Raw genomic sequence first — 13621 nt, 5'->3', positions numbered from 1 at the left:
AGCGAGATGCTGCAGAGAGGTAAGAGTCCTGAATCAAGGAGAGACTTTCTCACACTGCTGTTGAATCTCATTTCAAACACTCCTTGAACTCTCTGCCGAGGAATTCAGAGCTGGATAACGCCTGTAAAATCAGCCTAAAAAGGAAATAGAAAACACCCACCGTGGGCTCAAACTCAAAAACTTGAGATTCAGAGTTTCATGCTTTCATCGACTGATCTCACCAGGCCTGAGACAGTGTCCCCGTCCTGTCTGTTATTGGACGGTGCAGCTGTTGGCTCCACTCCAGGGGCTGAATTTGTTCTGTAAACCATGAAGCAGCTTCCTCTCAAATCCCAGGTTTATCAGTAAATCCTCTTGCAAAAGCCCCAAAGTGTGATATATTCCTCTCACTCATCCAGAATAAAAGTTACATCTTTTGCTCTTTTTACCTTCCAAACATTGACTTCTATTTTACTCAGCATTTATTTCTCTCTCCTTTTTATGTTGTGTATTTCCTAATAAACATTTCATTTCAATTATTTATGAGGGATGAAATGAACAGAAAAGATTTTCTGCTATGGGACCGGGATGTGGGACAGAGTGAGTGGTTCGGATCTGGAATACACTGCCTGAGAGTGTGCTGGAGGCAGATTCAATCGTGGCTTTCAAAAGGGAATTGGATAAACACCTAAATAGAGAAAATTTGCAGGGCTACAATGAAAGGGCAGAGGAGTGGAATTAGCTGATCTGCTCTTGCAAAGAGCTGTCATGGACATGATGGACTGAATGGTCTCCTTCTGTACTGCAACCATTTGATTCCTTGATTCTAACTCTGTCAAAGTTGTTCTGAACTTGCTCTGCTCCAAGGAGAACAACCCCAGCTTTTCCAGTGTCTGCACATAACTGAAGTTATGAGGAACCATGGGGAACCCACTGGAGACCTTCCTCCAGACAGAAATACAACTGTTCACCACCACACTGTGACCCAGCTGTTCACATGATTTGGATGCGGGGACCAAATGTAGTATTTCCAAGTTTGCAGATGACACAAAACTAGGTGGGAATGTGTGTTGTGAGGAAGATGCAAAGCGGCTTCAAGGGAATTTGGACAGTCTTAGTGAGTGGACAAGAAAGTGGCACATGAAATATAATGTGTCAAAATGTGAGGTTATCCACTTTGGTAGGAGAAACAGATGTGCAGATTATTTGTTAAATGGTAAGAGTGTGAATGTACAAAGGGGCCTGGGTGTCCTTGTCAATAAGTGACTGAAAGCTAACATGCAGGTGCAGCAAGCAATTAGGAAGGCTAATGATATGTTAGCCTCTATCACAAGAGGACTTGAGTACAGGAGCAGTAAAGTCTTGCTTCAATTGTATATAACCTTGGTTGGACTGCACTTTGGAATACTGTGTGAAGTTTTGTTCCCCTTACCTTAGGAAGGATATCATTGCCATAGAGGGAGTGCAACGAAGGTTCACCAGACTTGTTCCCGGGATGGCGGGACTGTCAAATGAAGAGAGATTGGGGAAACTGGGACTGTATTCTCTAGAGTTTTGAAGAATGAGAGGTGATCTCATTGAAACTTACAAAATATTTAAAGGGATAGACAGGGTCGATGAAGCTAAGATGTTTCCCCCGGTTGAGGAGTCTAGAACCAGGGGACACAATTTCAACGTAAGGGGAAAGCCACTTCGGACAGCGATGAGGAGAAATTTCTTTACTCAGTGGGTTGTGAATCTTTGGAATTCTTTATCTCAGAGGGCTGTGGAATCTCAGTCATTGAGTATGTTTAAAGCAGAGATTGACAGATTTCTCAATACAAATGACATAGGGGAGATGGAGATAGTGTGGGAAAAAGGCATTGAAGTGGACGATCAGTCATCATCATATTGAATGGCAGGGTGGGCTGGACGGGCCGAATGGCCTACTCCTGCTCCTATGTTCCTATCAGTCTGCAAACTTCATATGCATGCTGTCATTGTCCCTTTTATTCCATGGGCTTCAGTTTTCCTGGCAGTCTAGTATGTGACATCATCAAGAAGGTTTCAATCAGTTGAATAAGGAGAAATTGTTTCCAGTGGCAAAAGGGTCAGTAACCAGAGGATGTATTTATCAGGTGATTGAGAAAAGACCAGAGGCAAAATGAGGAATGATTTTTTATACAGTGATGTGTTGTCATCTGGAATGCACTGTCTGATCAGGACTTGAAAGCAGATTCAGTAGTAACTTTGAAAAGCAATTGGGATAAATACTGGAAGGAAAATGTACAGATTACAGGAAAAAGCTGAACACCAGGACTGATTGGATAGCACAACCAAAGAGACAGCACTGACACAATGGACCAAATGGTCTCCTTCTTTGGGTATCATTCTATGGTTTTATGAACATAATGTTGGTACAATTGCCTGAGTTGGAAGGAAAGTGAACCCAGATTCTGGGTATTCTAAACACCAGACCCAAACCAAATGAACAAGCCCGTTGTTTAATCTCTGTTTTTCACACCAGCTTCTCCTCGTTCTTTCTGTGTTTCCAGCCTGGTCTGTTCCTCTGACCTTCATTCCTGACACTCTATTGAGAATGGCCAACTCACTGTGCCTCTCACTCACACCGTCACTCCACCCCTTCACCCACTTCCAAACCTCTCTGTTCAACAGTACCTCACATCTGCTCCTCTGCTCCATTAATATAACAGGAAAACATTTTCAAACAGACATCTCCAGACAGTGAACGTTCCAGTAAGACAAGGGAAAGAGCAGATTCATTCACTTTAAACACAGAGAGAGCAGCTCTCCCTGTTCAGGCTAAGGAGCAGATGTAGTTTCACTCCCATTAGTCTTCGAGACATGCACCAGAATTTTAAGGGACCGTTGGAGACGGGAATGGAGGCCGGGGAGGGGGAGGGGGGGTGTATAAAATAGGGATGGAAGACGTTGGACCGGATTTTTCTGTCGGCGGCTGACATGGAGGGCAGACTTCGCACATCCACACGGCAAGAAGGCATTTCAAGTATTTATGAGTCCAATTGTCAGCAATTTTATTCACTGGATCCAATTGAACTAATAGCACACGGGAACCACGGGGCTTCAGAGCCTCGCCTGGTTAAAGGAGGTGACTGGGAGGTGGGAGCTGAGTGTTGTCTTCACTGGGAAGCTATCGGGTGAGGCAGCAAAACTTGGCAGAAAGGGCATCGGGAAACACTGTCAGGAGTGGGAGCCAATGTGCCAGCTCTGCAGAGGGAACAACACCAGGGTACCATTGGGGCAGTGCCACTTCATTGAGGGTGACAAGTGAGGTAAATGTGGCTGGGTGTTGTTTACTGTGAAGGCCTTGCACTCAGGGAGGGGCAACCTGTCATGGGCCTCATTCGAGGCTCTCATTGGATTCGAGGCTCCCATTGAGGAGGAGGAGGAGGAGTAGAGAGGAAGGGAGGGAGGCGCAGGCACCAGCAGGGGCACCACAGCAGCTTGGGGGCCCACAGGAAGGCCAGCCTCGAACAGGAGGCTGGAGAAGGAGGCAGAGGAACACGTCAGCCGAGGTTCAACTACCTGCAGATGTCCGAGTGACAGTGTCTCCGCAGACTGCACCTCTCCACGGGGGTCGTCACTGATCTCTCTGCCATGATGCAGCTGTGCCCCATGCGACTTGGTGGGCACCTGATGCCAGTGTCACTGAAGGTCACCGTGCCACTGAACTTCTTCACCACCAGATCATTGCGGGGATCCACTGGAGATATGTGTGGAATCTCACAGTCTGTAGTGAATCAGTGCATCAAGGAGGTCACCAATGTCCTGTTCAGGAGGGCCGGTGACTATGTGCACATTGATCCAAACAGTCAAGCTGAGAGAGCTATAGGATTCGGGGACATCGCTGGATTCCACCAGGTGTCGGGTGTCATTGACTGCACCCATGTGACCATCATGGCTCCTGCAGACCAGCCAGCAGCCTTCAACAGGAAGGGCTTCCTCTTGCTTAGTGTGCAATTGGTCTGCGACCACTGCAAATGGATCCCATAGGTGTGTGCACAAATCCCAGGAAGCAGCCACAACGCCTGCATACCAAGGCACTCCCAGGTGCCAGAACCTTTCCGCGGCACCATCCGCTTTCAGAGATGGATCCTTGGAGACAAGGGCTACGCACTGAGGACATGACTACTGACGTCTGTGAGGAACCCACGCACGGATGCAGAGGAGAGGTACAACACCTGCTGCGGGTCAATCCGAGCGACCATCAAGGAGGCCATTGGTCTCCTGAAGATGAGATTCAGGTGCCTAGATCGATCCAGTGGAGCCCTTCAGTATGTCCCGGCGAGGGTCTCGCATATCGTGGTGGTTTGCTGTGCACAGCACAACCTGGCATTACAGACGGGCGAGGTGTTGACTAGTGAGGATATCGTGGAGTGTGATGTCTCCTCTGATGATGAGGATGTGGAGGAGGATGCTGCCCAAGCAGTGCCAGATGAAGAACCTCAGGCACAGCAGGAAAGGGGCCATGAGATACACACAAGGGAGACATGAGACACCTTTATACATTCAAGTTTCCTTTGAGCCTTACCACCTTCTGGAACCAAGGCAATAAAGTCTTAGCTTTAAACAGCCCTGTTGTCGCCTCCTTCCTTCTGCACTGCAGCATCCAGGTACACATCGCACAGTGACAAGGCCGAAGCTTTGTGAACTCAGGGCTTGGTCCCTCACTTCCAGCCCCTTGGGAGGAAGGGTTTAAATGAAGTCCCAAAGGGCATCAACAATAGGAAGGAGACATAGTGAGAGAACATCATTTCTTTCTTCCGTGTGACAACAAACGCAACCCTATCCATCTGGAATGTACATTCACCGTGAACCCTAAGTGAATCTAGGTGCTCTTCTGAAATCTTTTCCGCGTGCTCCTACGTGGTGCTCCCCCTGCTCTGGCAGCTGAGGTGGAGACAGGCTGCTGACCTTGCTGCCCCATGGCTTGGGATGACATTGGTGGCCGCCCTCTTGCTGCCTGAGGCCTGGAGGGCCCCGGCACACTGAGGGCCTCCTGCACAGGTACAGGGACCCCCCTCTGTCATCGAGGGTGATGGAGGCAGGCACTGGCATCACTTGTGTCACTGGCAGAGGGGCTTTGGAGCTACTGTCCACACCAGGAACACCCTGAGAGGAGACCCCAGATGTAGCAGCCAGCTGCTCCTCCCCCTTATAAGACACACTTGTAACTCGCTGCTGACCTGAGAGGGACGTGGACCTGGTGAAGAGTTCAGGTGCCTCGTCCTCCCTCTCACCTTGTCACCGCTGGATGGATCTCATGGACAAAGCGATGGAGTGCAGGTCTGCACACATCTGCGGCAGCCACTGATTGGTCGGCTGGATCTGGCTCTCCATCAGAGTCACCAATCTCTCAAGGAAGGAAGCCAGACACACCCCCATCAGAGACAGTACAGCATGCAAGGCCTGGATGGACTCCTCCATCATCCGAACTTGGGTACACATAACCTCCGGTAACTCTGCCAGATGTTGCCTGACCTCTTGCTGCAGCTTCAGCATTTCCCGTGTTGCTGGTGACACCAGAGGCACGTCATCAGCCTGGGACTCAGCATGGGCCTGGCCTCCCACAGACTTCCAACTGCCAGTGGCCTCGGCTGTCACTGCCTCCGTCATCTGCCCGGGCCTGTCTGTGACGTGCTCACCAGCTTGTGTGCCCAAATCTAACAGCGAGTGGATACCCACCGAGTGAGGGTTTCTGTGCTGGTGGAGGGTGCAGGGGAATGATGTGACGGTGCACCATCTGAGGCTCCCTCCTCCTCCTCAGAGGTGTCTGGCTGTCCCCCAGTCTCTCCAGCTCTTCGCTCTTGTCGTTAATCCTAGCCTGCATGTGAAAACAGGGACATTGAAGGGTTAGGATCTGCCCATCGTGACACTCCAACCACCCCTACTGTGCAGCTCCATTGATGCAGTGGTGAACAGATGAGCAGTGTGGCTCCTTTGCAGCGGATGCACCCTTGTGCCCCAGGAGATGTTCATTCACTCTCTTAGGTAGGTGTCCCTGTCTCTCCATCAGCTATGGAGCAGCTGCTTTGCTGCCCGGCCTGTTCCATGGCCTCCTCCTCCATCGGGATGAGGACATGGAGATAAGGCATCCACTGCCAGTCTTGACATGCTCTTTCCGATTGTGGGCTGTCTTCTCCTGCAGCCACTATGATCAACAAAGTTAGTCTCCCAGCGGGGACAAACTCAATATCTCTGATGGTGATAGTCCAGCAGTCCATGATGTGGACACACATATTCCTCCTGCATGTGGCCCCTCTCGAGGGACTGTGTGAGTTTATACAATGACTGACGTGCACCTCCCACCGAGATGCAGCCAAGCCTCAGGCAGCATGTCCTGCTGCCCTTCCCCAATACACATGACTGGGTGGTCACTCCCTTTCCACCAAACACTCCCTCTCACTCTGCCATGCGCAATGTCCAAAGGGTCCAAAGTGTTTTGAGTTTGCGCCTGAGCAGCCCGGATCTGGTCATTGACCCACTTCTTGCACTGGATCCATGTCTTGGGGGTGACCCCACGGCTGCTGACTTCACCTACTATCTCAAAGCAGCTTTGCTTGGTCAGGTGGACAGGTCTCCACCTCCCATCCCTGGGGAAGATGATCTTCCACCTATCTGTTGTCACCTGGAGGCGAACCTGCAGGAAGGCATCGCTAAACTAATGGACCATGGTCACTGTAGGCTCGCATTCAGCTCCTTACCTATCAGGCAGCAGAGACAGCAGAACGGGTACTGGGGCATCAGTGACAGCAGAACGGGTCCTGGGACAGCAGAATGGGTCCTGGGCAGCAGAGGCAGCAGAACAGGTCCTGGGGCAGCAGATGCAGCAGAACAGGTCCTGGGGCAGCAGAGGCAGCAGAACAGGTCCTGGGGCAGCAGATGCAGCAGAACAGGTCCTGGGGCAGCGGAGGCAGCAGAACAGGTCCTGGGGCAGCAGATGCAGCAGAACAGGTCCTGGGGTAGCGGAGGCAGCAGAACAGGTCTTGGGGCAGCAGATGCAGCAGAACGGGTCCTGGAGCAGCAGAAGCAGCAGAACGGGTCCTGGGGCAGCGGAGGCAGCAGAAAAGGTCCTGGGGCAGCAGATGCAGCAGAACAGGTCCTGGGGTAGCGGAGGCAGCAGAACAGGTCCTGGCGCAGCAGATGCAGCAGAACGGGTCATGGAGCAGCAGAGGCAGCAGAACGGGTCCTGGGGCAGCAGAACGGGCCCTGGGGCAGCAGAGGCAACAGAACGGGTTCTGGGGCAGCAGAGGCAGCAGAACGGGTCCTGGGGCAGCAGAGGCAGCAGAACGGGTCCTGGGACAGCAGAACGGGTCCTGGAGCAGCAGAACGGGTCCTGGGGCAGCAGAGGCAGCAGAACGGGTCCTGGGGCAGCAGAACGGGTCCTGGAGCAGCAGAGGCAGCAGAACGGGTCCTGGGGCAGCAGACCGGGTCCTGGGGCATCAGAGGCAGCAGAACGGGTCTTGGGGCAGCAGAACGGGTCCTGGGGCAGCAGATGCAGCAGAACGGGTCCTGGAGCAGCAGAGGCAGCAGAATGGGTCTTGGGGCAGCAGAACGGGTCCTGGGACAGCAGAACGGGACCTGGGGCAGCAGAGGCAGCAGAACGGGTTCTGGGACAGCAGATGCAGCAGAACGGGTCCTGGGGCATCAGAGGCAGCAGAATGGGTCTTGGGGCAACAGAACGGGTCCTGGGACAGCAGAACGGGACCTGGGGCAGCAGAGGCAGCAGAACGTGTTCTGGGACAGCAGAGGCTGCAGAACGGGACCTGGGGCAGCAGAGGCAGCAGAACGGGTTCTGGGACAGCAGTGGGCTCTCAGGAAGACACTCCTTTAAACCAGGCAGCAGTGAATACAGGTCTGGCAGTCCTTTCAATATGGTGCCAGCACCTGCCGTTGTGTCAGATGTCGGTGCCATCGGTGCCTCGTTCCCTGCCTCTGGTCCTTGTTTCCATGGGCCCCACGCCTCCCCTTCATTAATTGGTCAGCTGCTCCATGATCGGGGTCGGCCGGCCACATTTCACTCGTGTGGTGACGGCACCCACTCACGGTGTCTCTGCCGAGAGCCGCACCGTTAGTTTAAAATTCAGCCCATGGGGTCAAGAGTGGAAAATCCCCCCTCTGATTCTCTCTAGTTAAACTGATGGAGACACCAAATTAAAACTGATGAAACCAGGGATTGTACCCTGGTTCTTCAATCTAGTGTTCTCCCAACTGAGCTATTCCATCCTCACTGTGAACTCATCTTCATTGGAGACAAATATAACTCCAGGCGGAATTTCCCCACCCATTCATTCCTCACTTCAGGGGAATGGGACCCGACCAGATCGCGGAACTCAGATTATGTTAATGTTCTGCTCTTGATATCTTAATATGATCTTGCGTTTGAGCCACTTTTAATCAGGTTCACGGACAAATTCTTCCATCATCCCTTCTCCCACATTCTCTCTCTCTCATTCATTCTTTATTCCTCACAGTCCAGAAAGAGTTAGGAATCAGACCTCACTCCCAAACCCTCTGCACACAGACCTCTGTCTGTTACCCTGTTTGATCCAAGAGACCAGTCAATAAATTACACTCTTTATAAACACAGAAAGCTGCCTCAGAGTGTTGGACAGAGATAAATACACTGAAGTCTTTTGAAAAAAGTTCATCTTACGGGTTGTTACTGAGCCCACAGAGCAGGGCGGGCCCAGCCTCCAGCCCCAGCCCCAGCCTGTGCTGTGTTAGCTGATGCCACCTGGTGTGATTCTGAGCCACACGGAGCAGGAAAGGGCCTGATTGTATTCATGGCCTGTGTTGAGTTAACTGATCCCACTCAGTGTGGTAGGAGCCACACAGAACAGAATGGGCCCAGGCTCCTTCCTCAGCCTGAGGGATGATAGTTCTTCTCACACATTGTTGTACAGAGCCCCACACAGAACAGGGAAATCTCAGGCTCCATCCCCGGCCTGTGGTATTTTACTTCATCGCACCTGGTATGGTACGGAGTCCCCAGAGCAGAAAAGATCCAGCTTCCATCTCCGGCCTGTGCTGAATTAGCTGATCTTACCTGGTTGGCACTGAACCGCAATCAGGGAAGGATGGGCCGAGGCTCCATGGCCTGTGGTGTGTTAGTTATTCTCATTTGGTAAGGTACTGAGCACTATATAGAGCAGGATGGGCCTGTGCTCAGTGTGCTGATCTCACCTTGTGTGGTTCTGAGACCCACACACAAAGCAGGACAGGCCTAGGCCTCATCCCCGGCCTGTGTTCAATTAGCTGATCTCATCCAAAAGATTTTGATAAGGTTCCACACAAGAGGATTCTCTACAAGATTAAAGTCCCTGCTATCAGTGGTAATATATTGATCTGGATTGGGAACTGACTGGCAGGACGTAGGCAGAAAGTAGTTACAGATGGATCTGGATCTGTTTGGAGACCAGTTACCAGTGGTATCTCACAGGGATCGGTGTTGGGACTGTTGCTCTTTACTATTTTTATTAATGATCTGGATGTAGGTGTAGGGGGCACCATCTGTAAATTTACAGATGATTTGAAGATCTGTGCGAGTGTTCAGACTGTAGACGATACTCGACTATTTCAGGCTGATCTTAATGTGTTGGGAGATTGGGTTCATGACTGGTAAATTATGTTTAATTTGGGTAAGTGCAGTGTTATTCATGTGGACAGGGCGAATGCTCAACATTCATACACCCTTCAGGGAAAAACATTAAAGTAGGTGGAAAAAAGAAAATAATTTTGAGCAGAGATCTGGATGTTCTAGTGCACAGATCTCTAAAGGTACAGCAGCAATGCTGTGAAATGATAGTTGGAGCAAATAGGGGGTTGGGCTGCATTCAGAGGACAATTGAGTATAAAATGAGGCATATTCTTTCATGGGATGTGAGCGACACTGACAAGTCCAGAATTTGTTACCCATCCCTAATTGTCCTTGACAAGGTGGCGGTGAGCTCCCTTCTCGAATTGCTGCACTCCATGTGGTGTAGGTACACCCACAGTGCTGTTAGGAAGAGAGATCCAGGATTTTGACCCAGCATCAGTGAATGAACAGCGATATATTTGCAGATCAGATGGTGTGTGACTTGGAGGGGAGCTTGCACATGGTGGTGTTTCCATGCATCTGCAGCCCTTGTCCTTCAAGGTGGTGGAGGTCTTCGGTTTGGAAGGTGCTGTCTGCGGAGCCTTGGTGAGTTGCAGCAGTGCATCTGGTAGATGGTACACACTACTGCCACTGTGCGTCAGTGGTGAAGGGAGTGAATGTTTAAGGTGGTGAATGGGGTGACAATCAAGGCGGCTGCTTTGTCCTGAACAGTGTCGAGTTTCTCGAGTATTGTTGGTGCTGCACTCATCCTGGTTTGTGCCTTGTAGATGGTTGACAAGTTTTGGAGAGTCAAAAATCACAAAATTATTACAGTGGAGAAGGAGGCCATTGGGCCCATTGTGTCTGCATAGAATCATAGAACATAGAAAGTTTACAGCACAGGCAGGCCAAAAAACGAGCCACCCAGCTGAATCCCTTTGTCCAGCATTTGGACCGTAGCCCTGCAGGTTCAGGTACTTGAGGTGCACATCCAGACTCCTTTTAAATGAGTTGAGGGTTTCTGCCTCAGCTACCCTTACAGGCAGTGAGTTCCAGACTCCCACAGCCCTCTGGGTGAAAAAACCTTTTCTCATCTCCCCTCTAATTGTTCAACACATCACTTTAAATCTATGCCCCCTAGTCAGTGACCTCCCTACTAAGGTAAATAGACCCTTCCCATCCATTCCATCCAGACCCCTCACAATTTTGTACATTTCAATCAAATCTCCCCTCAGCCTCTTCTATTCCAAGGAGAACAACCCCAGTCTATCCAATCTTTCCTCATAGCTGCATTTTTCCAGTCCTGGCAACATCCTCGTAAATCTCCTCTGTAACCTCTCTAGTGCAATTACATCCTTTCTGGAATGAGGTGACCAGAACTGCACACAGAACTCAAGTTGTGGCCTAACTAATGATTTATACAGTTCCAGCATAACCTCCCTGCTCTTATATTCTATACATTGGCTAATAAAGGAAAGGATTCCATAAGCCTTCTCAACCAACTTATCAACCTATCCTGCTACTTTCAGGGATTTGTGGACATTCAATTCAAGGTCCCTCACTTCCTCTACACCTCTCAGCATTCACCCATTAATTGTGTCTTCCTTTGCTGTGTTTGACCTCACCAAAGGCATCACCTCACACTTCTCCAAGTTGAATTCCATTTGCCACTTTTCTGCCCACCTGACCAGTCCATTTCTCCAGCTCTCCTAATGAGCATTTCACCATGTGCCTTGCGCTGAGTTACTCATCACAGAATTCCCACTATCTGATTTACTCTTGTCGCCAGAGTATGTATATGAATGGTCCAGTTAAGCTTTTGTCAATGGTAACCACCAGGATGTTGATGGTGGGGGGATTCAGCGATGGTAATGCTGTTGAACGTCAAAGGGAGATGGTTACATTCTCTCTTGTTGGAGATGGTCATTGCCTGGTACTTATGTGGTGTAAATGTTACTTGCCACTTAGCAGCCCAAGTCTGAATGTTGTCCAGGTCTTGCTGCTTCTGGACATGGACTCCTTCAGTATCTGAGATGTCCCGAATTTGTCCTTTTATGAAACCTTGGTCAGGACTCACTTGGAATATTGTATCCAGTCTTGGTCTCCTCACATGATGGGTGATATTGAGGCTTTGGAAAGGGTACAGAGGAGAGACATTCGACGAATTCCCAGTATAAGACATCTTGGTTATCAAGTTAGACTAAAAGAGTTGGGACCCTACACCTTAGAGAAACCTAGACTGAGGGGTGATCCGATTGAGGTTCATAAATAATGAAGGGTCCAATTTAGCATGGGAGAGGAGTCATAACTTAAAATTGTGAAAGGCCAGATGGCACCCGGATCACATTAAATTTCATTTTCAGTGGTTGGTTAATGTACCAGGATGGCCGAGTGGTTAAGGTGTTGGACTTAAAATCCAATAGACATGTATCTGCGTCGGTTCAAACCCCACTCCTGGTATCTGTGCTTACAAAATGTTACTTTTTCTTTCCCTGACTTTTGCCTTGCACCATCATCTCTTCTGTCATTTAATCACTCTTGCCTTCCAACTGATCACAGCTTCCTATTATTTGATCTGCCCCAGCACCGTTCCTTGGCTCTGCGCTTGCTTATAAACTGGTAAATCTTTAACTTAATCTCCTCTGTACCCTGACAATGACCTTCTCATCCTTCCTGGATTGTGGTTCCTCACAGGATCCGCTGCCTCTCCGACTCCCCTCCAGGTAACTGAAGGCCCTGAGCCTTGGTCTCGCTTTATACGCTAGCTGGTAGTTGATTCCTTGCAGGTCTGCCACCGCTCAGGAGAAGCTCAAAACCCAGATCAAACAAAGTATCAAGAGGAATGTGAACAAAGGCTCCCTGGTGCAGAGCAAGGGACAGGGAGCCTCCGGCTCCTTCAAAATCAGCAAGAAGGAAAACCCAGGGAAAGGTGGGAAAGAAGGTGAAGAAACCAGCAGCCAAGAAATCTTTAGTGAAGAAACCAGCAGACAAGAAATCTTCAGTGAAGAAACCAGCAGACGTGAAAGTGACAACAAAGAAAGTAACAGCCAAGAAAACGAGCAGCAAGGCGGCGGCAACGCCAAATAAGGTGGTGAAGAAAGCAGCGCTTCAGAAAAAGTCTCCTGCGAAGAAGGTCAAAAAAGGCAAGAGTGCGGCGGGCGGAAAGGCGCTGAAGAAATTGCAGACATGGAAGAGCAAGGTCAAGCCGAAAGCAGCGAAGGCTCAGAAAGCAGGGTCTGGAAAGAAGTGAAAGAGCGCGGGAAACTTGGAAACATCTGAACACAAAGGCTCTTCTCAGAGCCACCCACATCTCTCAGGAAAGAGCTGATCCCTTGATCAAATCATCCCTGTCCCGGCCCCGCCTGCAGATTCCACATGGAAATGATTTGGAGTAAATCCAGGATCCCTGGTGACTCCCCTCCACCCAGCCCTTTCCCCACTCTCTGTAATAAAACAGAGGGATATCCGGCCCTCACTCTAACTGGAGATGTGTTCGGTGCAGTCTCAGTTCACAAATTCAGGGGGAGAGTCTGTAAGACAGGAACACTGGCGGAGAAACCCCACCTCACAACTCAAACCCCAACACATGAGTTTCTCCAATTCAGCTGGAGTCGGGTGACAACAGGAGCTGGGAGAGGCTGTGATCGGGAATGTGAGGAATGGATTTGTTCAGGGAGGAATCTACCTGGAATCTCCGAAAATAATAGTTCCTTATTTCCCCAGATGACACATTCTGCAGTGAGAGTGAAAAGTCTCTTCACTGCTTCACATTTACTAATTGTTTGGTTCGAGATGAATAATGAGTCAGAGCGTAATGACAGGATCTGAAGCTTTTCTCACACCAGCCCTTGAATGACTCAGTATGAAGTGTCCAATGTGTGAAGCTACTGCCAGGGTTTGTCAATCTGAACAGTTTCAGCTCAGTTACTGGGGGCCTGGAATCCCCGCAGTTTGACTCTGTCTCTGATTGGTCACCCGCTTCTCAATCCAATTATTAACCAATAGGAGAATCACATATAAGTAAATAGAAGTTCTCATTGG

The 13621-nt window shown here is 50.0% G+C and overlaps 1 non-coding gene across 1 annotated transcript; it reads left to right on the top strand.

Moving 5' to 3' along the window:
- Positions 1–11957: 11957 nt before the first annotated feature.
- trnal-uaa (transfer RNA leucine (anticodon UAA)) lies at positions 11958–12040 on the top strand. The gene has a single exon. It is a non-coding gene; the product is annotated as a tRNA-Leu (tRNA).
- The last annotated feature ends 1581 nt before the right edge of the window (positions 12041–13621 follow it).

The sequence above is a fragment of the Heterodontus francisci genome, unplaced genomic scaffold (genome assembly GCF_036365525.1).
Source record: "Heterodontus francisci isolate sHetFra1 unplaced genomic scaffold, sHetFra1.hap1 HAP1_SCAFFOLD_121, whole genome shotgun sequence".
NCBI lineage: Eukaryota > Metazoa > Chordata > Chondrichthyes > Heterodontiformes > Heterodontidae > Heterodontus > Heterodontus francisci.
The sequence above is the reverse complement of the archived record's forward strand: the minus strand, read 5'-3'. Positions and strand labels throughout refer to the sequence as shown.